General features: G+C 48.0%; 1 pseudogene; it reads left to right on the top strand.

Moving 5' to 3' along the window:
- The window catches only part of LOC118381326 (mothers against decapentaplegic homolog 6-like), a 30796-nt pseudogene extending 16982 nt beyond the window's left edge, over positions 1–13814 (top strand).
- Positions 13815–23857: the final 10043 nt, after the last annotated feature.

Here is a 23857-nt window from a genome sequence, read left to right as displayed (position 1 = left end):
CTGGCCCTCAACCTGTCCCTCTACCCAACCCCCTGGCCCTCAACCTGTCCCCTGCCCAACCCCCTGGCCCTCAACCTGTCCCCCTGCCCAACCCCCTGGCCCTCAACCTGTCCCCCTACCCAACCCCCTGGCCCTCAACCTGTCCCCCTCTACCTGTCCCCCTACCCACCCCCCTGGCCCTCAACCTGTCCCCTGCCCAACCCCCTGGCCCTCAACCTGTCCCCTGCCCAACCCCCTGGCCCTCAACCTGTCCCCCTGCCCAACCCCCTGGCCCTCAACCTGTCCCCTGCCCAACCCCCTGGCCCTCAACCTGTCCCCCTGCCCAACCCCCTGGCCCTCAACCTGTCCTCTACCCAACCCCCTGGCCCTCAACCTGTCCCCTGCCCAACCCCCTGGCCCTCAACCTGTCCCCCCTGCCCAACCCCTGGCCCTCAACCTGTCCCTCTACCCAACCCCCTGGCCCTCAACCTGTCCCTCTATCCCAACCCCCTGGCCCTCAACCTGTCCCCTGCCCAACCCCCTGGCCCTCAACCTGTCCCCTGCCCAACCCCCTGGCCCTCAACCTGTCCCTCTACCCAGCCCCCTGGCCCTCAACCTGTCCCCTCTGCCCAACCCCCTGGCCCTCAACCTGTCCTCTACCCAACCCCCTGGCCCTCAACCTGTCCCCTGCCCAACCCCCTGGCCCTCAACCTGTCCCCCTGCCCAACCCCCTGGCCCTCAACCTGTCCCTCTACCCAACCCCCTGGCCCTCAACCTGTCCCCCTGCCCAACCCCCTGGCCCTCAACCTGTCCCCTGCCCAACCCCCTGGCCCTCAACCTGTCCCCCTGCCCAACCCCCTGGCCCTCAACCTGTCCCCTGCCCAACCCCCTGGCCCTCAACCTGTCCCTCTACCCAACCCCCTGGCCCCTCAACCTGTCCCCTGCCCAACCCCCTGGCCCTCAACCTGTCCCCTGCCCAGCCCCTGGCCCTCAGCCTGTCCCTCTACCCAACCCCCTGGCCCTCAACCTGTCCCTCTACCCAACCCCCTGGCCCTCAACCTGTCCCCTGCCCAACCCCTGGCCCTCAATCCTGTCCCCCTGCCCAACCCCCTGGCCCTCAACCTGTCCCTCTACCCAACCCCCTGGCCCTCAACCTGTCCCCTGCCCAACCTCCCTGGCCCTCAACCTGTCCCTCAACCCCCTGGCCCTCAACCTGTCCCCCTGCCCAACCCCCTGGCCCTCAACCTGTCCCCCTGCCCAACCCCCCTGGCCCTCAACCTGTCCCCCTGCCCAACCCCCCTGGCCCCAACCTGTCCCCTGCCCAACCCCCTGGCCCTCAACCTGTCCCCTACTGCTCAAACCCCCTGGCCCTCAACCTGTCCCTCTACCCAACCCCCTGGCCCTCAACCTGTCCCTCTACCCAACCCCCTGGCCCTCAACCTGTCCCCTGCCCAACCCCCTGGCCCTCAACCTGTCCCCTGCCCAACCCCTGGCCCTCAACCTGTCCCTCTACCCAACCCCCCTGGCCCTCAACCTGTCCCTCTAACCTCCCTGTCAGCCTGTCCCTCTGCCCAACCCCCTGGCCCTCAACCTGTCCCCCTGCCCAACCCCCTGGCCCTCAACCTGTCCCCCTGCCCAACCCCCTGGCCCTCAACCTGTCCCTCTACCCAACCCCTGGCCCTCAACCTGTCCCCCTGCCCAACCCCCTGGCCCCTCAACCTGTCCCCCTGCCCAACCCCCTGGCCCTCAACCTGTCCCCTGCCCAACCCCCTGGCCCTCAACCTGTCCCTCTATCCAACCCCCTGGCCCTCAACCTGTCCCCCTGCCCAACCCCCTGGCCCTCAACCTGTCCCCCTGCCCAACCCCCTGGCCCTCAACCTGTCCCCTACCCAACCCCCTGGCCCTCAACCTGTCCCTCTACCCAACCCCTGGCCCTCAACCTGTCCCTCTGCCCAACCCCCTGGCCCTCAACCTGTCCCTCTGCCCAACCCCCTGGCCCTCAACCTGTCCCCTGCCCAACCCCCCTGGCCCTCAACCTGTCCCTCTACCCAGCCCCCTGGCCCTCAACCTGTCCCCCTGCCCAACCCCCTGGCCCTCAACCTGTCCCCCTGCCCAACCCCCCTGGCCCTCAACCTGTCCCTCTACCCAACCCCCTGGCCCTCAACCTGTCCCCTGCCCAACCCCCTGGCCCTCAACCTGTCCCCCCTGCCCAACCCCCTGGCCCTCAACCTGTCCCCCTGCCCAACCCCCTGGCCCTCAACCTGTCCTCTACCCAACCCCCTGGCCCTCAACCTGTCCCCTGCCCAACCCCCTGGCCCTCAACCTGTCCCTCTGCCCAGCCCCCTGGCCCTCAACCTGTCCCTCTGCCCAACCCCCTGGCCCTCAACCTGTCCCCTGCCCAACCCCCCTGGCCCTCAACCTGTCCCCCTGCCCAACCCCCTGGCCCTCAACCTGTCCCTCTACCCAACCCCCTGGCCCTCAACCTGTCCCTCTGCCCAACCCCCTGGCCCTCAACCTGTCCCTCTGTAACCCCTGGCCCTCAACCTGTCCCCTGCCCAACCCCCTGGCCCTCAACCTGTCCCCCTGCCCAACCCCCTGGCCCTCAACCTGTCCCCCTCTACCCAACCCCCTGGCCCTCAACCTGTCCCCTGCCCAACCCCCTGGCCCTCAGCCTGTTCAGTGACATGATTGGCTGTAACACAGTATGACATATTGGTCCTGCCCCGTTCATACAACTAGAGACGTATCGTTCTCGTCATTGTATTCATTCTGTTGTAGATGGAGTGTGTGTTCCTCAGGCTACATAGAGGAGTTGAGCCTCTCTGTTTGCTCTGCCCTCTCCTCAGTACACTTTGATGTTAAAGTAGAGAGAACAGAAGAAACTGTCTGCTTTCTGTCCTCATTTTGTAAAGACTAGTGTCATACTGTAGGACTAATAACCCTCCTCCTGCCCACCAGTCTCAATGGGAACACTGTTCCTTCCTTGCCTTCACTTCTTCACACCAAGTCTTGTGTTTTCTCTTCAGTGATTGGTTGAAGTGAAGAGTCTAGCAGTGTTATTTTAGTGTCCCTTTTTTTTTTTAGAAATCCACTTCTGAGGAAAGAAGGAAGGAGGGTTCAGCAGATATGACGTTGAATGTGCTCTAGTCCACCCATCTTTACATAGATCCATACTGACCCACACCGTACAGAGGCTACACACAGAGAGAGCACTGAGTGTGCCTTGTTGCCATAACTCATTCAATCTTCTGCTTGAATGCATTTTCCAATCAACAAAAAAATCACAAGCACAACTGACTGGCGGCCAGCAGGCCCTGTTGTAGTCTGTGTTGTCTGGCTGATGATACAGTCTTCTGATGGTAGAGATATCCCAGACTCCAACCTAAATGTGGCCCTGCTAGATGGAAGTTGCCCTGTAATGATAGTTGTCTCCAAAAACACAGGTCCGGGCCGTACCACTAGACTGCCAGGCAGGGGTGCCGGGAGGGTGTAGGATATTTTAGATTTTCGAGCCTTTCGGAAATTCGAGGAACTTTAATTGAATGAAACATCTCTTGAATGCCCAGTCATAAATAATGGAGAGGCTGGGTTTGTCAAGGTTGTTGTCGGTGGCTGAATTCTATCCTCCCCTGTCGTCCCTGGTCCCTGGTTCCCTCGCTCCCCCTTCTCCCCCTCTTCTCTGTCAGCGCAGTGGAAGAGTCTAATAACTGGAGGGAATCTAATCCTTGGCACAGGATGAGAGACATGGGTCTCCCTCCCTCCCCCAGTCTCTTTTTCTTCTCTCCCACTTTTTTTTATTTTTGGTGCTGGCTATGGTTGGCAGGGTCTCTCTCCACTTTTTTTCCCTCTCTCTCTCTCTCTCTCTCTCTCTCTCTCTCACTCTCTCTCTCCTCTCTCTCTCTCTCTCTCTCTCTCTCTCTCTCTCTCTCTCTCTCTCTCTCTCTCTCTCTTCTCTCTCTCTCTCTCTCTCTCCCCTCTCTCTCAATCTCTCTCACCCCCTCTCTCTCTCTCTCTCTCTCTCTCTCTCTCTCTCTCTCTCCTCCCTCTCTCTCAATCTCTCTCTCTCTCTCTCCCTCTCTCTCTCTCTCTCTCACTCTCCTCTCTCTCTCTCTCTCTCTCTTTCTCTCTCTCTCTCAATCTCTGTTTGCTCTCTCTCACTCCCTCTCTCAATCTCTCTCTCTCTCAATCTCTGTTGCTCCCTCTCTCTCTCTCTCTCTCTCTCTCTCTCTCTCTCTCTCCTCTCTCTCTCTCTCCCTCTCAATCTCTGTTGCTTCTCTCTCCCTCTCAATCTTTCTCTTCTCTCTCTCTCAATCTTTCTCTCTCTCTCTCTCTTTCTGTCGTTCTCTCTGTCTTTCTTTCTCTTTCTCTCTCTCACTCTCTTCCCTCTTCCCTCTTTTTTTTCCTCCGTGCTGGTGGAGGTTGGCAGGAGTTTCCTACACAGTCAGAGCTAGCTGCAAAACTGGGAGTTCATTTATACACTATGGATAGAAAGAAAGAAAGAAAGAAAGAAAGAAAGAAAAGAAAGAAAGAAAGAAAGAAAGAAAGAAAGAAAGAGAGAGAGAGAGAAAGGAAGAGAGAGAGAAAGACAGAGAGACGGAAAGAACGACAGAAAGAGAGAGAAAGAAAGAAAGAAGGAAAGAGAGAGAGAGAGAAAGAAAGAAAGAAAGAAAGAAAGAAAGAGAGAGAGAGAGAAAGAAAGGAGAAGAAATGTCCATGTTGGTACTGAGGTGGTTAGAGACTGAGGTTCAGGAGCCTGTGGGGAGCCGGCAGGAAACGACTTGTCTGACCTCTGAACTTGGAGTGGTACTTCTTTAGTCTCACGTCTTCGTGCACGAGCCTCATAAGAGGAGTTAATACCCGCCACTTGATCCGACCAGGAAAAACTCCTACTTATTAATCATCTGTTTTAACATGTTCATCAGCACTTATTGTCCATTCATTCATGTAGCAGGTATATCAGCACAGTGAACAGTTGATCTGATAATATCCTTTAGTAAATGACTAGTTTCAAAATGGTTGTACCTCAAAATGGTGGACTAAATGTTTGTCAGTGTTCAGTAAACAGCAGAAATAGGACGACTTCCAATGGGTTTGAAGTAACATCACAAGGACATCAAACAGACAGACATCAACATCAACTAGATGTCGACCACCATGACATCTCTTCCAATGGGTTTGAAGTAACATCACAAGGACATCAAACAGACAGACATCAACATCAACTAGATGTCGACCACCATGACATCTCTTCCAATGGGTTTGAAGTAACATCACAAGGACATCAAACAGACAGACATCAAAATCAACTAGATGTCGACCACCATGACATCTCTTCCAATGGGTTTGAAGTAACATCACAAGGACATCAAACAGACATCAACATCAACTAGATGTCGACCACCATGACATCTCTTCCAATGGGTTTGAAGTAACATCACAAGGACATCAAACAGACAGACATCAACTAGATGTCGACCACCATGACATCTCTTCCAATGGGTTTGAAGTAACATCACAAGGACATCAAACAGACATATATCAACATCAACTAGATGTCAACCACCATGACATCTCTTCCAATGGGTTTGAAGTAACATCACAAGGACATCAAACAGACAGACATCAACATCAACTAGATGTCGACCACCATGACATCTCTTCCAATGGGTTTGAAGTAACATCACAAGGACATCAAACAGACAGACATCAACTAGATGTCGACCACCATGACATCTCTTCCAATGGGTTTGAAGTAACATCACAAGGACATCAAACAGACAGACATCAAAATCAACTAGATGTCGACCACCATGACATCTCTTCCAATGGGTTTGAAGTAACATCACAAGGACATCAAACAGACATCAACATCAACTAGATGTCGACCACCATGACATCTCTTCCAATGGGTTTGAAGTAACATCACAAGGACATCAAACAGACAGACATCAACTAGATGTCGACCACCATGACATCTCTTCCAATGGGTTTGAAGTAACATCACAAGGACATCAAACAGACAGACATCAACATCAACTAGATGTCGACCACCATGACATCTCTTCCAATGGGTTTGAAGTAACATCACAAGGACATCAAACAGACAGACATCAACATCAACTAGATGTCGGGTGACATCTCTTCCAATGGGTTTGAAGTAACATCACAAGGACATCAAACAGACAGACATCAACATCAACTAGATGTCGACCACCATGACATCTCTTCCAATGGGTTTGAAGTAACATTGGCACAAGGACATCAAACAGACAGACATCAAGGAGAACTAGATGTGAGGGTGTTTGACATCTCTTCCAATGGGTTTGAAGTAACATCACAAGGACATCAAACAGACAGACATCAACATCAACTAGATGTCGACCACCATGACATCTCTTCCAATTAGGTTTGAAGTTTCAAACAGACAGACATCAACATCAACTAGACCACCGCTGACATCTCTTCAATGAGGACATCAAACAGACAGACATCAACTCAGATGTCGAACCATGACATGTTTTGGGGTTGTCTGTCAGATGGCACTAAGAGAGGGTGAAACGGAGAGACACGGAGAGAAGGGTGAGGGTGTTTGGGGTTTGTCTGTCAGATTGGCACTAAGAGAGGGTGAAACGGAGAGACATCACAGGAGAGAAGGGTGAGGGTGTTTGGGGTTTGTCTGTCAGATTGGCACTAAGAGAGGGTGAAACGGAGAGACAAGGAGAAGGGTGAGAGTGTTTGGGGTGTGTCTGTCGGATTGGCACTAAGAGAGGGTGAAACGGAGAGACAAGGAGAGAAGGGTGAGGGTGTTTGGGGTGTGTCTGTCAGATTGGCACTAAGAGAGGGTGAAACGGAGAGACACGGAGAGAAGGGTGAGGGTGTTTGGGGTGTGTCTGTCAGATTGGCACTAAGAGAGGGTGAAACGGAGAGACAAGGAGAGAAGGTGAGGGTGTTTGGGGTGTGTCTGTCAGATTGGCACTAAGAGAGGGTGAAACGGAGAGACACGGAGAGAAGGGTGAGGGTGTTTGGGGTGTGTCTGTCAGATTGGCACTAAGAGAGGGTGAAACGGAGAGACACGGAGAGAAGGGTGAGGGTGTTTGGGGTGTGTCTGTCAGATTGGCACTAAGAGAGGGTGAAACGGAGAGACACGGAGAGAAGGGTGAGGGTGTTTGGGGTGTGTCTGTCGGATTGGCACTAAGAGAGGGTGAAACGGAGAGACACGGAGAGAAGGGTGAGGGTGTTTGGGGTGTGTCTGTCGGATTGGCACTAAGAGAGGGTGAAATGGAGAGACACGGAGAGAAGGGTGAGGGTGTTTGGGGTGTGTCTGTCGGATTGGCACTAAGAGAGGGTGAAACGGAGAGACACGGAGAGAAGGGTGAGGGTGTTTGGGGTGTGTCTGTCAGATTGGCACTAAGAGAGGGTGAAACGGAGAGACATGGAGAGAAGGGTGAGGGTGTTTGGGGTGTGTCTGTCAGATTGGCACTAAGAGAGGGTGAAACGGAGAGACATGGAGAGAAGGGTGAGGGTGTTTGGGGTGTGTCTGTCAGATTGGCACTAAGAGAGGGTGAAACGGAGAGACAAGGAGAGAAGGGTGAGGGTGTTTGGGGTGTGTCTGTCAGATTGGCACTAAGAGGGGTGAAACAGATTGGCACTGGAGAGAAGGGTGAGGGTGTTTGGGGTGTGTCTGTCAGATTGGCACTAAGAGAGGGTGATTTTGAAAATGCAATCTCAAAAGCTACTTATCTAATTGTGTAAACAGAGCTGTTAAAGGGTGGTTGGGTTAAATGGTTGCAGAACACTGTAATTGCTGTCCAGATTCTCTCTGTCTCTCTCTCTCACTCTCTGTCTCTCTCTGTCTCTCTCTTTCTCTGTCTCCCCCTCTCTCTCTGTCTCGCTCTCTGTCTCCCCTCTGTCTCTTTGACTCTCTCTGTCTCCCTCTCTCTCTGTGTCTCTGTCTCTTCTCTCTCTGTCTCTCTGTCTCTCTCCTCTGTGTCTCTGTCTCTCTCTCTCTCTCTCTCTCTCTCTCTCTCTCTCTCTCTCTCTCTCTCTCTCTCTCTCTCTCTCTAGCCACTAAGGACATGATAACAAGGCATCAGCTACAGCTGTTATTCTGTATATAATTGAAATCAATATATATTCTATAATGTCTAAGTTTGTTATATGATTTGATATGATATGACATAAGAATAATACTATATCAGATTCAGATTATACCATAATTATTGGTCCTGCCCCCATTCATGGAACATTGACTGAAACTTATCAGAGAGAACTATAGAAAATCCAACTGAAACTGATCAGAGAGAACTATAGAAAATCCAACTGAAACTGATCAACTGAAACTGATCAGAGAAACTACAGAAAATCCAACTGAAACTGATCAACTGAAACTGATCAGAGAGAACTAGAAAATCTAACTGAAAATGATCAACTGATACTGATCAGAGAGAATTATAGAAAATCCAACTGAAACTGATCAGAGAGAACTATAGAAAATCAAACTGAAACTGATCAGAGAGAACTATAGAAAATCTAACTGATACTGATCAGAGAGAACTATAGAAAATCAAACTGAAACTGATCAGAGAGAACTATAGAAAATCTAACTGAAACTGATCAGAGAGAACTATAGAAAATCAAACTGAAACTGATCAGAGAGAACTATAGAAAATCTAACTGAAACTGGTCAGAGAGAACTATAGAAAATCAAACTGAAACTGATCAGAGAGAACTATAGAAAATCAAACTGATACTGATCAGAGAGAACTATAGAAAATCAAACTGATACTGATCAGAGAGAACTATAGAAAATCCAACTGAAAAGTTCAGTTTAATGCACAAGGCTCAGGTTAGCCAAAACAATGATGAATAATAAATACTCTGACATCCTGAAGGAAACATGTGCACGCGCACACACACACACACACACACAGACACACGCGCACAGACACACGCACACACACGCGCACGCACACACAAATTGACACACACACAGCACACACATTCACACAGAAAGCACACACACACACACACACACACACACACACACACACATTGCTTTTTTTCTTCTTCAAGCCATAACTAAACAAATTGATAACCTTTAGTTTGTACCCCCCTCCTTTCTAAATTCCACAGAAAGTTTACATTCCTCTCTTCCCCTCTCTCTCTCCCCTTCTCTCCCCCCTCTTTTCCCCCTCTTTTCCCCCTCTCTTCCCCCCTCTCTCTCCCCCTCTCTTCCCCCCTCTCTCCCCTCTCTTCCCCCTCTCTTCCCCTCTCTCTCCCCCTCTCTCCCCCTTCTCTCTCTCCCCTCCTCTCCCCTCTCTTCCCCCTCTCTTCCCCCTCTCTCTCTCCTCCCCTCTCTCCCTATCTCCTCCTTCTCTTCCCCTCTCTTCCCCCCTCTCCCCTCTCTTCCCCCTCTCTCTCCCCTCTCTCCCCCTCTCTTCCCCCTCTCTTCCCCTCTCCCCCTCTCTCCCCCCTCCCTCCCCCTCTATTCCCCTCTCTCCCCCTCTTCCCCTCTCTCCCCCTCTCTTCCCCTCTCTCCCCCTCTCTTCCCTCTCTCCCCCTCTCTCCCCCCTCTCTTCCCTCCCTCCCCCTCTCTCTTCCATCTCTCTTCCCCTCTCTCTCCCCCCTCTCTTCCCCTCTCTCTCCCCCTCCCCCTCTCTCTTCCCCCCTCTCTTCCCCTCTCTTCCCCCTCTCTCCCCCTCTCTTCCCCCTCTCTCCCCCTCTCTCTCCCCCCTCTCCCTCCCCCCTCTCTCTTCCCCTCTCTTCCCCCTCTCTTCCCCCTCTCTCTCACAAGCTCTTAGTGATGAGAGATGATCTGGTAAAGGGAAGCACATGAGGTGTAATATATCTCTACATTGGATTAGGTCAGAAATGTTACACAGCACATAGCAAATGACATCAATCTACATGAGAGATATACCTGCACAGCACCTGTACAAACCACTGACCTCAATGCACACGATGAACAGCTATATCCTGAAAGAAAGCCTGTGTGAAATGAATGGTAGTGAACACATAGCGTAGTTAAAGAGTCAATATAACCCACTTGTGTGTCATGCATTTGATGCCAATGGGATTTGCACTGTTTCAGTTCATGCAGGGACTGGAGAAATACCTGACATTTAGACATTTCTAATCAAATGTGTATTTTCCCATAGTGCTCCTTCCCCATTCTCCTGTATGAGTTGATCTGTGTTATTACAGGGAAGAGTACAGGCTGTGTAACGTCTGTCTGATCCCGCTCCCTGCTAGCAGCCTGTTCTGTTCCCTCTTATTGTGGAGCTGTAAAAAGTGCAGACCGCAGGAGCTGCCAGGCTGGAATTCACTAATGACACACGTGGGCCTCAGATGAGAAGTGCAATTTGAAAAAACGGTGTGTGTGTTTGCACATGTTAAAGTTTGCACACAGAGTATGTCCACCTACAGAAAAGTCAAATGTCCACAGTGAAAACGTACAGCTCCACACACTGCATCTCCGCACAGCGTCACCTTAAAGCAGCCTGTTAATAGGAAAGAGGGCGGCCATTAGAGCCCCAGAGATGGGGGCTAGCATGAGTATGAAAGGAATGGGGCCACAGGCGCATGGGCTTTAAATCCTCTGTGTCAATAGAGTCTCTGGAGCAAAATAATGGCATCACTCTGTGTGGGAGTTAATGTGAGCTGATAGCATGAGGGCTGGGGGGTCAGGGGTTCGCGGGCTCGCGCTAGGTTGTCAGGGAGCTGAATGCTGCATGATCCCTCCCCTCTGCCCTCTCTCTCTCCTCTCTCTCTGTCTCTGCTCTCTCTCTCTCTCTCTCTCTCTCTCTCTCTCTGCGCTCCTGTCTCTGTCTCTTCTCTCTGCTGCTCTCTCTCTCTCTCTCTGCCCTCTCTCTCTCTCTCTCTCTCTCTCTGCCTCTCTCTCCTCTCTCTCTCTCTCTGCTCTCTGCTCTCTCTCTCTCTCTCTGCCTCTCTCTCTCTCTCTCTCTCTGCTCCTCTCTCTCTCTGTCTGCCTCTCTCTCTCTCTCTCTCTCTCTCTCTGTCTCTCTCTGTCTCTGTCTCTCTCTCTCTCTCTCTGTCTCTCTCTCTCTCTCTCTCTCTCTCTCTCTCTCTGTCTCTCTGTCTCTCTCTCTCTCTCTCTCTCTCCTCTCTCTCTCTCTGTCTCTCTCTCTCTCTCTCTGTCTCTCTCTCTGTCTCTCTCTCTGTCTCTCTCTCTCTCTCTCTCTCTGTCTCTCTCTCGCTCTCTCTCTTAATTAAATTAAATTCAGTTTGCTTTATTGGCATGATGTAACAATGTTCATATTGCTGAAGCTTACTTTGGATAACCATTTATTGAACAATAACAATGAGCATACAGTAGAGTACATGTGCAGGTTGATTGGTTTGTCAGACACTGTCCCTCATCTTATGGCAGGCAGCAATGTAGTGCACTGCCAACCCACAGCTCTCTGCATTCTCCCCCAACAGGATACACAGATAGATTCTCTCTCTCTCTCCCTTTCTCTCTCCCCTTTCCCTCTCTCTCCCTCTCTCTCCCTCCTTTTCTCGCCCTCTCCCTTTCTCTCCCGTTCTCTCCCTTTCTCTCTCTCTCCCTTCCTCTCTCCCCCTTTCCCTCTCTCTCTCCCTCTCTCTCCCTCCTTTTCTCGCCCTCTCCCTCCCTTTCTCTCTCTCTCCCTCTTTCTCTCTCTCTCCCTTTCTCTCTCTCTCCCTCCTTTTCTCTCTCTCCCTTTCTCTCCCGTTCTCTCCCTTTCTCTCTCTCTCACTCTCCCTTTCTCTCTCTCTCCCCTCTCCCCCCCTTTCCCTCTCTCTCTCCCTCCTTTTCTCGCCCTCTCCCTCCCTTTCTCTCTCTCCCTTTCTCTCCCTTTCTCTCTCTCCCTTTCTCTCCCTCTCCCTCTCTCTCCCTCCTTTTCTCTCTCTCCCCTTTCTCTCCCTTTCTCTCTCTCTCTCCCTCCTTTTCTCTCTCCTCTTTCTCTCTCTCTCTCTCTCTCTGTCTCTCTCTCTCTCTCTCTCTCTCTTTCTCTCTCTCTCTCTCTCTCTCCCTTTCTTTCTCTCTCTCTGTCTCTCTCGCTCACTTTTTCTTTCTCCTGGTCTGACTCTCTCTTAGCTCGTGGGGATAGGGGCTTACTGAGATGGAGGAATGGGGGTTACAGTTTCTCTCCCACGCTATCAGGGCTCACCCGTCTGGAATGCGGAGGGTCTCCCTCCCAAGAGGGGGGGGAGGGGTCTAGTCTGGTCTCTCTCCTCGGTCTAAGGGGTCTGGTCTCCTCCTCGGTCTATTGCTGGTCAAGATGACAGTTTTTCCAGGGTTTTTAGAACTTACTACTAATGGCTCATGGGAAATGAGGAACGAGGAACTTACTAGAAGCTGAGGAGTTTTTGTTTTTGTAAGTAGGATTGTTTTGTGTTGAAAATGTTACAGTTTCCATTTCCTCTCCTCGGTCTATCAGTCTGGTCTCTCTCCAGTCTGGTCTCTCTCCTCGGTCTATCAGTCTGGTCTCTCTCCTCGGTCTATCAGTCTGGTCTCCTCCTCGGTCTATCAGTCTGGTCTCTCTCCTCGGTCTATCAGTCTGGTCTCCTCTCCTATCAGTCTGGTCTCTCTCCTCGGTCTATCAGTCTGGTCTCCCTCCCAAGTCTATCAGTCTGGTCTCTCTCCTCGGTCTATCAGTCTGGTCTCTCTCCTCGGTCTATCAGTCTGGTCTCTCTCCTCGGTCTATCAGTCTGGTCTCCCTCCTCGGTCTATCAGTCTGGTCTCTCTCCTCGGTCTATCAGTCTGGTCTCTCTCCTCGGTCTATCAGTCTGGTCTCCCTCCTCGGTCTATCAGTCTGGTCTCTCTCCTCGGTCTATCAGTCTGATCTCCCTTCTCGGTCTATCAGTCTGGTCTCCCTCCTCGGTCTATCAGTCTGGTCTCTCTCCTCGGTCTATCAGTCTGGTCTCTCTCCTAAGTCTATCAGTCTGGTCAATGGACACATGTCTTTACTTGAAGTTAGTGACTGTAGTAAATCTAGCTTTAGTTTGTTCAGATATTCAGGGTAACTTTCACTCTCTTCCTCCCCCACAAATGAATATAATTCATATCAGCTTTATTGGCATGAAAAGTGAATGGGGTTACAACTATAACAATGTCTCTCTCTCTCCTTCTCAGCCCCGGTACCTCCGTGGGCTCCTCGTCCTCCTGTGAGCGGCGTTCCCACTGGTGCAGCGTAGCCTACTGGGAACAGCAGACGCGGTCGGCCGCCTCTACCCGGCCCACGAGCCCTCGCTCAGCATCTTCTACGACCTACCTCAGGGCACGGGCCTCTGCCTGGGCCAACTCAACGCCGTTGCCAACGCTAGCAACGGTCACCGCTGCGACGGTCACCATGGCAACCGTAGTCACCGCGGCGGTAGTGGCAGCAGCACGGTCAGCTGTGTCCAGCGAACGCGCAGCAAAATCGGCTACGGGATTGTCCTGAGCCAAGAACCTGACGGAGTGTGGATCTACAACCGTAGCCAGCACCCAGTGTTTGTCCACTCGCCCACCCTGGACCTGCCCAGCTCAGTGAGGGGACTGACGGTGAGGAGGGTGATGCCTGGCTACTCACTCAAAGTGTTTGACTATGACAAGTCCAGTTGGATCCTGCAGCAGGGCATGGAGCCCCCTGTGGGGCTGGAGGGCCCCTATGACCCCCACAGTGTGAGGATCAGCTTCGCCAAGGGCTGGGGCCCCTGCTACTCCAGACAGTTCGTCACCTCCTGCCCCTGCTGGGTGGAGGTGTTGCTCAATACCCACAGATAACACACAGACTAGGAAGACAGACAGAGGGATGGATGGACAGGCATACACACGGATGGACAGACGGGGAAACACAAATACAGTACACGTATATTACACAGGTGCTACACAGGTATATGTGTACACACACACACACACACACACACACACACACACACACACATAGACACACACACACACACACACACACACACACACATCTTCACACACACACACACACACACACACACACATACACACACACACACACACACACACATACACACACACACACACACAGACACACACACACACATAGACACACACACACACACACATAGACACACACACACACACACACACACACACACACATAGACACACACACACACACACACATAGACACACACACATAGACACACACACACACATACACACACACACACACACACATACACACACACACACACACACACACACACACACACACACATAGACACACACACACACACACACACACACATAGACACACACACACACACACACACACACACACACACACACACACAGACACACACACACACACACACACACACACACACAGACACACACACACACACACACACACACATAGACACACACACACACACACACACACACACACACAGACACACACACACACACACACACACACATAGACACACACACACACACACACACACACACACACACACATAGACACACACACAGATTCACACACACACAGACACACACACACACACACAGACAGCTATCTCAACCAACTATCCCAAATATAATCTACCTAGATTTAATATAAAGTTTTATATATTATATGAAATATATTATACTTGTAAATACCAAGTCATTTTTACAATGCAATTATTTATGTATAGTGTAATGTGTATATGGATGAAATAAAACAAAAAAGAACAGAATTATGCACTTTGGATTCTATATATGCTGAAAGAGATATATCCTGCAGACAACATGACACACCTGGTTTTAGTTCTCATATTTTATCAATCACCTGAAAAAGTTATGCCATTCACACATTGACAATAAAGTACTCGTATTCTAAGATGTTGGGCTTTCTTCAAACTTTGATTTAGTCTTTCTACTGATATTCTCTGGTGGTGTTTTGTGTATTGAGTTGAGATATGTGACGTGACAGAGGGCACTAGAGTTGTCGAGGTCAAAGTACATTCTGATCAGTTGTGGGATAAAAACAGCAGAGGTGTAGTGGATGATAACACAATGCATTTACCCTTTACGCTCAACAGTACGTTGAAAAGCTTCAGTCATAGTCTTCCAATTAAATAGCTATGTTACTTCATTACCACCGTCAGGATCAACCAAATGAGGTTCATTCACATCTGATTGGCTGTACCAAAGATCCAGAAGGCCCCTGAAGAAGGAGGGCACATCCACTGATCAGCTGCCAGCCTGGAGGTGATGAGGGAAGTTTCCTTTGATAATTCCCACTGATATTATTTGTGGGTCTAGAATTAAAGTACAACATGAAACCGAAAGCATCTGTCCTGACCAAACGAAGACGGTCCATGCAGCTACGTCTACATCAGACGTAATGACCCGGAGAATACTTCTGGTAATGGGCTACATCAGACGTAATGACCCAGAGAATACTTCTGGTAATGGTCTACATCAGACGTAATGACCCAGAGAATACTTCTGGTAATGGGCTACATCAGACGTAATGACCCAGAGAATACTTCTGGTAATGGTCTACGTCAGACGTAATGACCCAGAGAATACTTCTGGTAATGGGCTACATCAGACGTAATGACCCAGAGAATACTTCTGGTAATGGTCTACGTCAGACGTAATGACCCAGAGAATACTTCTGGTAATGGTCTACATCAGACGTAATGACCCAGAGAATACTTCTGGTAATGGGCTACGTCAGACGTAATGACCCAGAGAATACTTCTGGTAATGGGCTACATCAGACGTAATGACCCAGAGAATACTTCTGGTAATGGGCTACATCAGACGTAATGACCCAGAGAATACTTCTGGTAATGGGCTACATCAGGGGGAAAAGATATATGTTACTGTCTTTGAAGAACATGTGTCTTGGGTACATCATAGATCTATCTCTCAAGTCCTTCTGTAGCTCAGTTGGTAGAGCATGGCGCTTGTAACGCCAGGGTAGTGGGTTCGATTCCCGGGACCACCCATACGTAGAATGTATGCACACATGACTGTAAGTCGCTTTGGATAAAAGCGTCTGCTAAATGGCATATATTATTATTATTATTAAGTCTGTAGAAAGTACAAACACCCCAAAAAGCATTGCTCCTCATAAACGGATTCTGCTCCAATGTGCGAAAATCATACCCCCCCCCCCCAACTCTATCCATGGGACGAGAGCCCAATACCAATGGAAACAGACAGAGCGGGTGGTGGTGAGAAGCTGAAAACACATAGCTGGATGATTACACAACAAACCACAGTGGGTACATGGGCCCAGACCGGCTCCAGTAGGAGAAAGTTCTGTGTTTATAACACAATGGCATCCTGTTTGAGTCTTTCAACAACACAAGTATTTGTGGAAGCTCTCATATTTGGGTAAGAGAACGAGAGAGAATGACTGGCTGGAAAAGCAAATGTAAGCAGTACGAATCGTGCCTTGAGACGTCTGTGCTTTTCTTCACTCTTGACAGGGGCGGACATTTTGTTTTTTTGTCTCTGACGAAGATCTGAGCCGCTGCGTTTTGAAAGCTGTAATTAGCTTTAAACTTGAAAAGTAAACGAGCTGATTATACTGCGTCTGTGGTACAGAACGAAGCAGAGACACATCGCTCAACCATTGAAAGTGCTTTTTATATGTTGTTTTGAATTTGCAGTATTAGACCTACAAAAAGGCCATTCATGGGCATTTGTGAAGTGGTTTTCACACTATTGCAAAGTATCACATAATAATAGTTTCTAGTTGAATGACTGGGATTCAAGGAACAGTAGCCCACATGGTTAAATAAACAGACATTGCATGATCACATGAATGGTGCCGTAGCATATTATTCATTCAATCAAGAGGAACCTTATGAAAACGTTTGTAGCTGTATGTGTTCTGGGACATGATGGGTCTGTTAACATTTTCACAGCACGCCATTTTCCAACCTTGTGATCAAGACCCAGGGCATTCTTGCTGCCTCAAAAATTCCAGGGAGTATTCACGTCTGTCTCCATCTCCTGCCTAGTTGCTCCGAGCCAAGTGTGTGGTCTGTGGTGGTGGCATAGAACAGCCGATGGTGAAGGAAGTTGGCAGTGGCCCGGGGGAATAGGGGGCTCCACCATCCAAAATCCACCATCTTGTCTTCCATCTCATTTGGGTTGTATTCATTAGGCAAACAGAAGAAAACTGACTGAATCAGTGAAGGACTCTGAACTCCGTTGCAAAACGTTTTGCTTCGATGTGCCCTAATGAAACAACTCTGGTCTCCCGTCTGAAAACACTGCTCCTGACTTATCACCTCTCATTGTTTTCCTTTGTCAGGATTCAAAGACACGAGGAGCACGTTACATAAACCCCCAGCTCCTTTCAGAGGAGGAGACCCTTGGCTTGGAAGAGGCTTGTGAGGGCTGTGTTGTGCTGCTGACCCCACGTTGAACTGAGAATGAAGTGGGCTAATTCGAGGGTAGTGAAGTGGGAGTCCGGGATCTGTGTAAATAGAACACACATCTCAATCTTGTCAACAGGTAGCAGGTAAACACGTCTGCATTCAGATGTAGGATCTTAATCTGATCACCCTGTTGCGGGAGAACTTTCCTACAGTGCAGGAAAAGTAAAACGTCTAGTGTATTTGAGGCTATGAAAAGACTTCTGAAGTTTGTCGTTTCCACTTAGAAATTTCAGACTTCATTTTCCCTTACGAGAAATGTATCAACCCCAACAAAAATGTCCATTAATTATAATCCACATAATAATTCACGTTTCCTGTTGCTGCAGGATTATTTTCCTGCTGTAGCAAACTGGCTCAAATTAAGATAACCACATCTGTAGTTGAAGTTTAGTCATGAAAACATTATTGATGATCAATATATCTAATAGTGGATAATCACCTTTTAGGAGTAAGGATATAGTATTATAGTATATCTACAATGTACAGTGTGGCTGGTCTGGAACCTGTGACGAGATCATGCATTATGTTGAGGTGATAATTGAAACAATTTAGTGATTTAGTGATAACAATACCTCAAAAAGTGTTTTTATTACCATAATTGTCTTCAAAGCGATAATTGACTTTAGAATGCAGGTAACCCTCTTTATCGAGTGAAAGTGGAGAAGTTTAAACACAGGTTCACGTCAAGATGTACCAGTCGTACAGCGTTTCCTTCTGTACATTTTGGCTTGCTGTAAAAGATGATTGATTTATGCTCTGGTAAATACACAAGTGATGTGGGAGGGAGGTCACCACCGTGGGAACTGAAACTGACTTTTCCCACCAAACTTGATTTTAACAGACAACACATATTTTAAATGGCAATGATAAATATCCCAATAAACAAACAAGTATATTTTTTACATCAATACTTTCTGTCATTGAAACTGGTCACAACGTTCAGGGACGTTGAGTCTGAATAGGAGGTGTTGATGTGAAAAGCATCATATGCTTTTTTGTTAATCGGGATATTTATCTTTGCCATTTAAAATATTTGTTGTCTGTAAAGCTCGTCGCCATTGGACTCTGGAGCAGTGGAAACACGTTCTCTGGAGTGATGAATCACACTTTACCATCTGGAAGTCCGATGGACAAATCTGGGTTTGGCGGATGCCAGGACAACGCTACCTGTCCGAATGCGTAGTGCCAACTGTAAAGTTCGGTGGAGGAGGAATAATGGTCTGGTGCTGTTTTTCATGGTTCGGGCCCCTTAGTTCCAGTGAAGGGAAATATTAACGCTTCAGTATGACAATGCCCCTGTGCACAAAGTGAGGTCCATACAGAAATGGTTAGTGGAGATCGATGTGGAAGAACTTGACTGGTCTGCACAGAGGCTCAGCACACTGCTGCTGAGAGAGAGGGCTGCGTTTCCCCCATGTCTCTGTGTCTCCATTTAATTACACTGAGGCTGACAGACATGGTGCTTAAAGACACAAAAGAAAAAGACAGGGTCAGAAATAAACAGCACTGCAGTCATTCATTGAGGGCGCGTCACAGACACAGTCCCTACAGTTTACTATACATCATTGACTTGGATTCATATCACAGGAGATTGGTGACACCTTCATTGGAGAGAACGGGCTCGTTCTATTGACTGGAGCGGAGTCAGTGGAATGATAACAAATCCATCAAACACATTCCGTTTGCTCCGTTCCGGACGTTATTATGAGCCGTCCTCCCGTCAGCAGCCTCCTGTGATTCAGATACTTCAACTCTGACAAGCTTGACGCATGATTCAGTATGATTCAGTATGATTCAGTATGATTCAGTATGATTCAGTATGATGATTCAGTATGATTCAGTATGATTCAGTATTATTCAGTATGATATGATTCAGTATGATTCAGTATTATTCAGTATGATTCAGTATGATTCAGTATGATTCAGTATGATTCAGTATTATTTAGTATGATGATTCAGTCAGATGACTTCAACTTCTGACAAGCTGTATGATTCAGCACGATTTCAGTATGATTCAGTATGATTCAGTATGATTCAGTATGATTCAGTATGATTCAGTATGATTCAGTACTTCAACCTCATCGAACACCTTGATTCAGATGGATATGATTCAGTACTTCAACCTCATCGACTTGGAATGCCGAATGCGAGCCAGGCCTAATCGCCCAACATCAGTGCCCCGACCTCACTAATGCTCTTGTGGCTGAATGAAAGCAAGTCCCCGCAGAAATGTTTCAACATCTAGTGGAAAGCCTTCCCAGAATAGTGAAGGCTGTTATAGCAGAAATGTTCCAACATCTAGTGGAAAGCCTTCCCAGAAGAGTGGAGGCTGTTATAGCAGCAAAGGTTCCAACATCCATGAAAGCCTTTGAAGAGATGGAATGCTGTTATAGCAGCAATGTTCCAGGTCTGGTGGCACCCAGAATTGGGGAGGCTGGCTTGTGGTAATGGTTCAGTGGAATGGTATCAACTGGACTGTTAAACACATGTTTCAACATCTAGTGGAAATGACTTCCCATGTAATGGAAATGTTATGCAGCAATGTCCATTCTAGTGGAAAGCCGTTCCAGAAGAGTGGATTATGAGCCGTGTTCCCCTTAACAGCCTCCACTGGTTCTGTTATAGCAGACACATCCTGGCCAGCCTCACTACATTAAGGAAAGCCTGCTCGGATCTTATAGAGTGGAGGCTGTTAAGCAGTCAATTGTTCTGAATCATACTGAATTATACTTCATACTGAATCATGAACTGTTATAGAATCAATGTTCATACAATTATACTGAATCATTCCCAATTATACTGGATCATACTGAATCATACTGAATCATACTGAATTATAGATGAATCATGCTTCAAGCTTGTCAGAGTTGAAGTATCTGAATCATAGTGAATTATACTGAATCAACTGAATCATACTGAAATACTGAATCATACTGAATCATACTGAATTATACTGAATCATACTGAATTATACTGAATCATACTGAATCATACTGAATCATACTGAATTATACTGAATCATGCTTCAAGCTTTATCACAGGACATGCTTCAAGCTTCATACTGAATCATACTGAATCATACTGAATTATACTGAATCATACCGAATCATACTGAATCATACTGAATCATACTGAATCATACTGAATTATACTGAATCATACTGAATCATACTGAATCATGCTCCAAGCTTGTCAGAGTTGAAGTATCTGAATCATACTGAATCATACTGAATCATACTGAATCATACTGAATCATACTGAATCATACTGAATTATACTGAATCATACTGAATCATGCTTCAAGCTTGTCAGAGTTGAAGTATCTGATTCATACTGAATCATACTGAATCATACTGAATCATACTGAATTATACTGAATCATACTGAATCATACTGAATCATGCGCCAAGCTTGTCAGAGTTGAAGTATCTGAATCATACTGAATCATACTGAATCATACTGAATCATACTGAATTATACAGAATCATACTGAATCATACTGAATCATACTGAATCATACTTGAATCATGCTTGAAGTATATCTGATTCATACTGAATCATACTGAATCATACTGAATCATACTGAATTATACTGAATCATACTGAATCATACTGAATCATACTGAATCATACTGAATTATACTGAATCATACTGAATCATACTGAATCATGCGCCAAGCTTGTCAGAGTTGAAGTATCTGAATCATACTGAATCATACTGAATCATACTGAATCATACTGAATTATACTGAATCATACTGAATCATACTGAATTATACTGAATCATACTGAATCATGCTTCAAGCTTGTCAGAGTTGAAGTATCTGATTCATACTGAATCATACTGAATCATGCTGAATTATACTGAATCATACTGAATCATACTGAATCATGCTTCAAGCTGAATCATGATTGAAGCTATCAGAATCATACTGAATCATACTGAATCATACTGAATCATGCGCCAAGCTTGTCAGAGTTTAAGTATCTGAATCATACTGAATCATACTGAATCATGCTTGTCAGAGTTAAGTATCTGAATCACAGGAGGCTGCTGACGGGAGGACGGAATCATAATAACGTGAACGGAGCAAACGGAATGTGTTTGATGGATTTGTTATCATTCCACTGACTCATACTCCAGTCAATAGAACGAGCCAGTTTTCCAATGAAGGTGTCACCAATCTCCTGTGATATGAATCCAAGTCAATGATGTATAGTAAACTGTAGGGACTGTGTCTGTGACGCGCCTCAATGAATGACTGCAGTGCTGTTTATTTCTGACCCTGTCTTTTCTTTTGTGTCTTTAAGCACCATGTCTGTCAGCCTCAGTGTAATTAAATGGAGACAGAGAGACATGGGGAAACGCAGCCCTCTCTCTCAGCAGCAGTCAGCCTCAGCCTGTACTGCCTGGAGGTGCTCTCCTCTTGAACCTCAAAGACTTCTCTCTCAGCAGCAGTCAGCCTCAGCCTGTACTGCCTGGAGGTGCCTCCTCTTGAACCTCGGCCAAGACTTCTCTCGCAGTGTCAGCCTCAGCCTGTACTGCCTGGAGGTGCTCTTTCTTTTGTGACTTTAAGCAGCAGCAGTCAGCCTCAGCCTGTACTTAAATGGAGGTGCTCTCCTCTTGAACCTCGGCCAGACTTCTCTCGGCAGCAGTCAGCCTCAGCCTGTACTGCCTGGAGGTGCTCTCCTCTTGAACCTCGGCCAAGACTTCTCTCTCAGCAACAGTCAGCCTCAGCCTGTACTGCCTGGAGGTGCTCTCCTCTTGAACCTCGGCCAAGACTTCTCTCTCGGAAGCAGTCAGCCTCAGCCTGTACTGCCTGGAGGTGCTCTCCTCTTGAACCTCGGCCAAGACTTCTCTCCCAGCAGCAGTCAGCCTCAGCCTGTACTGCCTGGAGGTGCTCTCCTCTTGAACCTCGGCCAAGACTTCTCTCTCGGCAGCAGTCAGCCTCAGCCTGTACTGCCTGGAGGTGCTCTCCTCTTGAACCTCGGCCAAGACTTCTCTCTCGGCAGCAGTCAGCCTCAGCCTGTACTGCCTGGAGGTGCTCTCCTCTTGAACCTCGGCCAAGACTTCTCTCTCGGCAGCAGTCAGCCTCAGCCTGTACTGCCTGGAGGTGCTCTCCTCTTGAACCTCGGCCAAGACTCTTTTGTCTCCTTTTAACACTTTGTATTGCAGTGTTTCTCGTCCAATTAACCCCCGCTACGGGGACGAGGAGGTTTCATTGAGATAGAATGACACACAATGAGATAGAATGACACACATTGAGATAGAATGACACACATTGAGATAGAATGACACACAATGAGATAGAATGACACACACTGAGATAGAATGACACACATTGGGATAGAAATACACACATTGAGATAGAATGACACACATTGGGATAGAATGACACACACTGAGATAGAATGACACACATTGAGATAGAATGACACACACTGAGATAGAATGACACACATTGGGATAGAATGACACACATTGTGATAGAATGACACACATTGAGAAACTTTCTCTGTCTGTCTGGGGGGGGCCACTGCACCTTATCTCTGTCTCTCTGTCTCTCTGTCTCTCTGTCTCTCTGTCTGTCTGTCTGTCTGTCTGTCTGTCTGTCTGTCTGTCTGTCTGTCTGTCTGTCTGTCTGTCTGTCTGTCTGTCTGTCTGTCTGTCTGTCTGTCTGTCTGTCTGTCTGTCTGTCTGTCTGTCTGTCTGTCTGTCTGTCTGTCTGTCTGTCTGTCTGTCTGTCTGTCTGTCTGTCTGTCTGTCAGTCAGTCAGTCAGTCAGTCAGTTTATCTATCCATCCACGGTGTCTTAGGTCACTAAAGGCCCTGTAGAGGCTGGGACAAATCCAAAATGAGGACATGAGAGTAGATGTGTCACCGCTACTCTGGTCCTAGTCACACCCTTTTAGTTAATGGGCTGCTGTGTAATGACACAGTGTGTCATTTGCAGTGCATACAATGTTGAAACATGATGTCACCATATTTATTTCATGTGCTTTTTCCCTGTGCTTAAACTGTAGGTGTATTACACTGTCACATATTTAGTTCATCTAAAGTCCTTCACAACATGGACTTCAGTGTAGATCTTGTTGGAGTATTCTGAGAAGAACTAATTCCCCATCCATTACAGTCATTCATTTGAACTATCCAATAGCTCTGTCTCTCTCAACGGGATGCTTTGTGCTGATAAAACACCACATTACAAAACTCACATTTACCCAAGATGTCGGTGCAAACACAACATGACCAATGTACTGCAGCTTTTTATTTTCTTCAAGCTCCTTAATGGTTTCCATATTGCCAGTCTAAATGGATACAGGAAATGCTGTCACACCACTTTGCTTTACAAACTTCCAGAATGAGGTTTTGGCTCTGGGTGATGTCTGTGTGGTGGATTCCAGCTCTGTGGATTCCATCTCCTCCCTGAGAGTTTGGTCTCTCCCTAATCTGACCCTGCTCACATCTCCTCCCTGAGAGTTTGGTCT

This window comes from Oncorhynchus keta, unplaced genomic scaffold (assembly GCF_023373465.1).
Source record: "Oncorhynchus keta strain PuntledgeMale-10-30-2019 unplaced genomic scaffold, Oket_V2 Un_contig_4470_pilon_pilon, whole genome shotgun sequence".
Taxonomy (NCBI): Eukaryota; Metazoa; Chordata; class Actinopteri; order Salmoniformes; family Salmonidae; genus Oncorhynchus; species Oncorhynchus keta.
The sequence above is the reverse complement of the archived record's forward strand: the minus strand, read 5'-3'. Positions and strand labels throughout refer to the sequence as shown.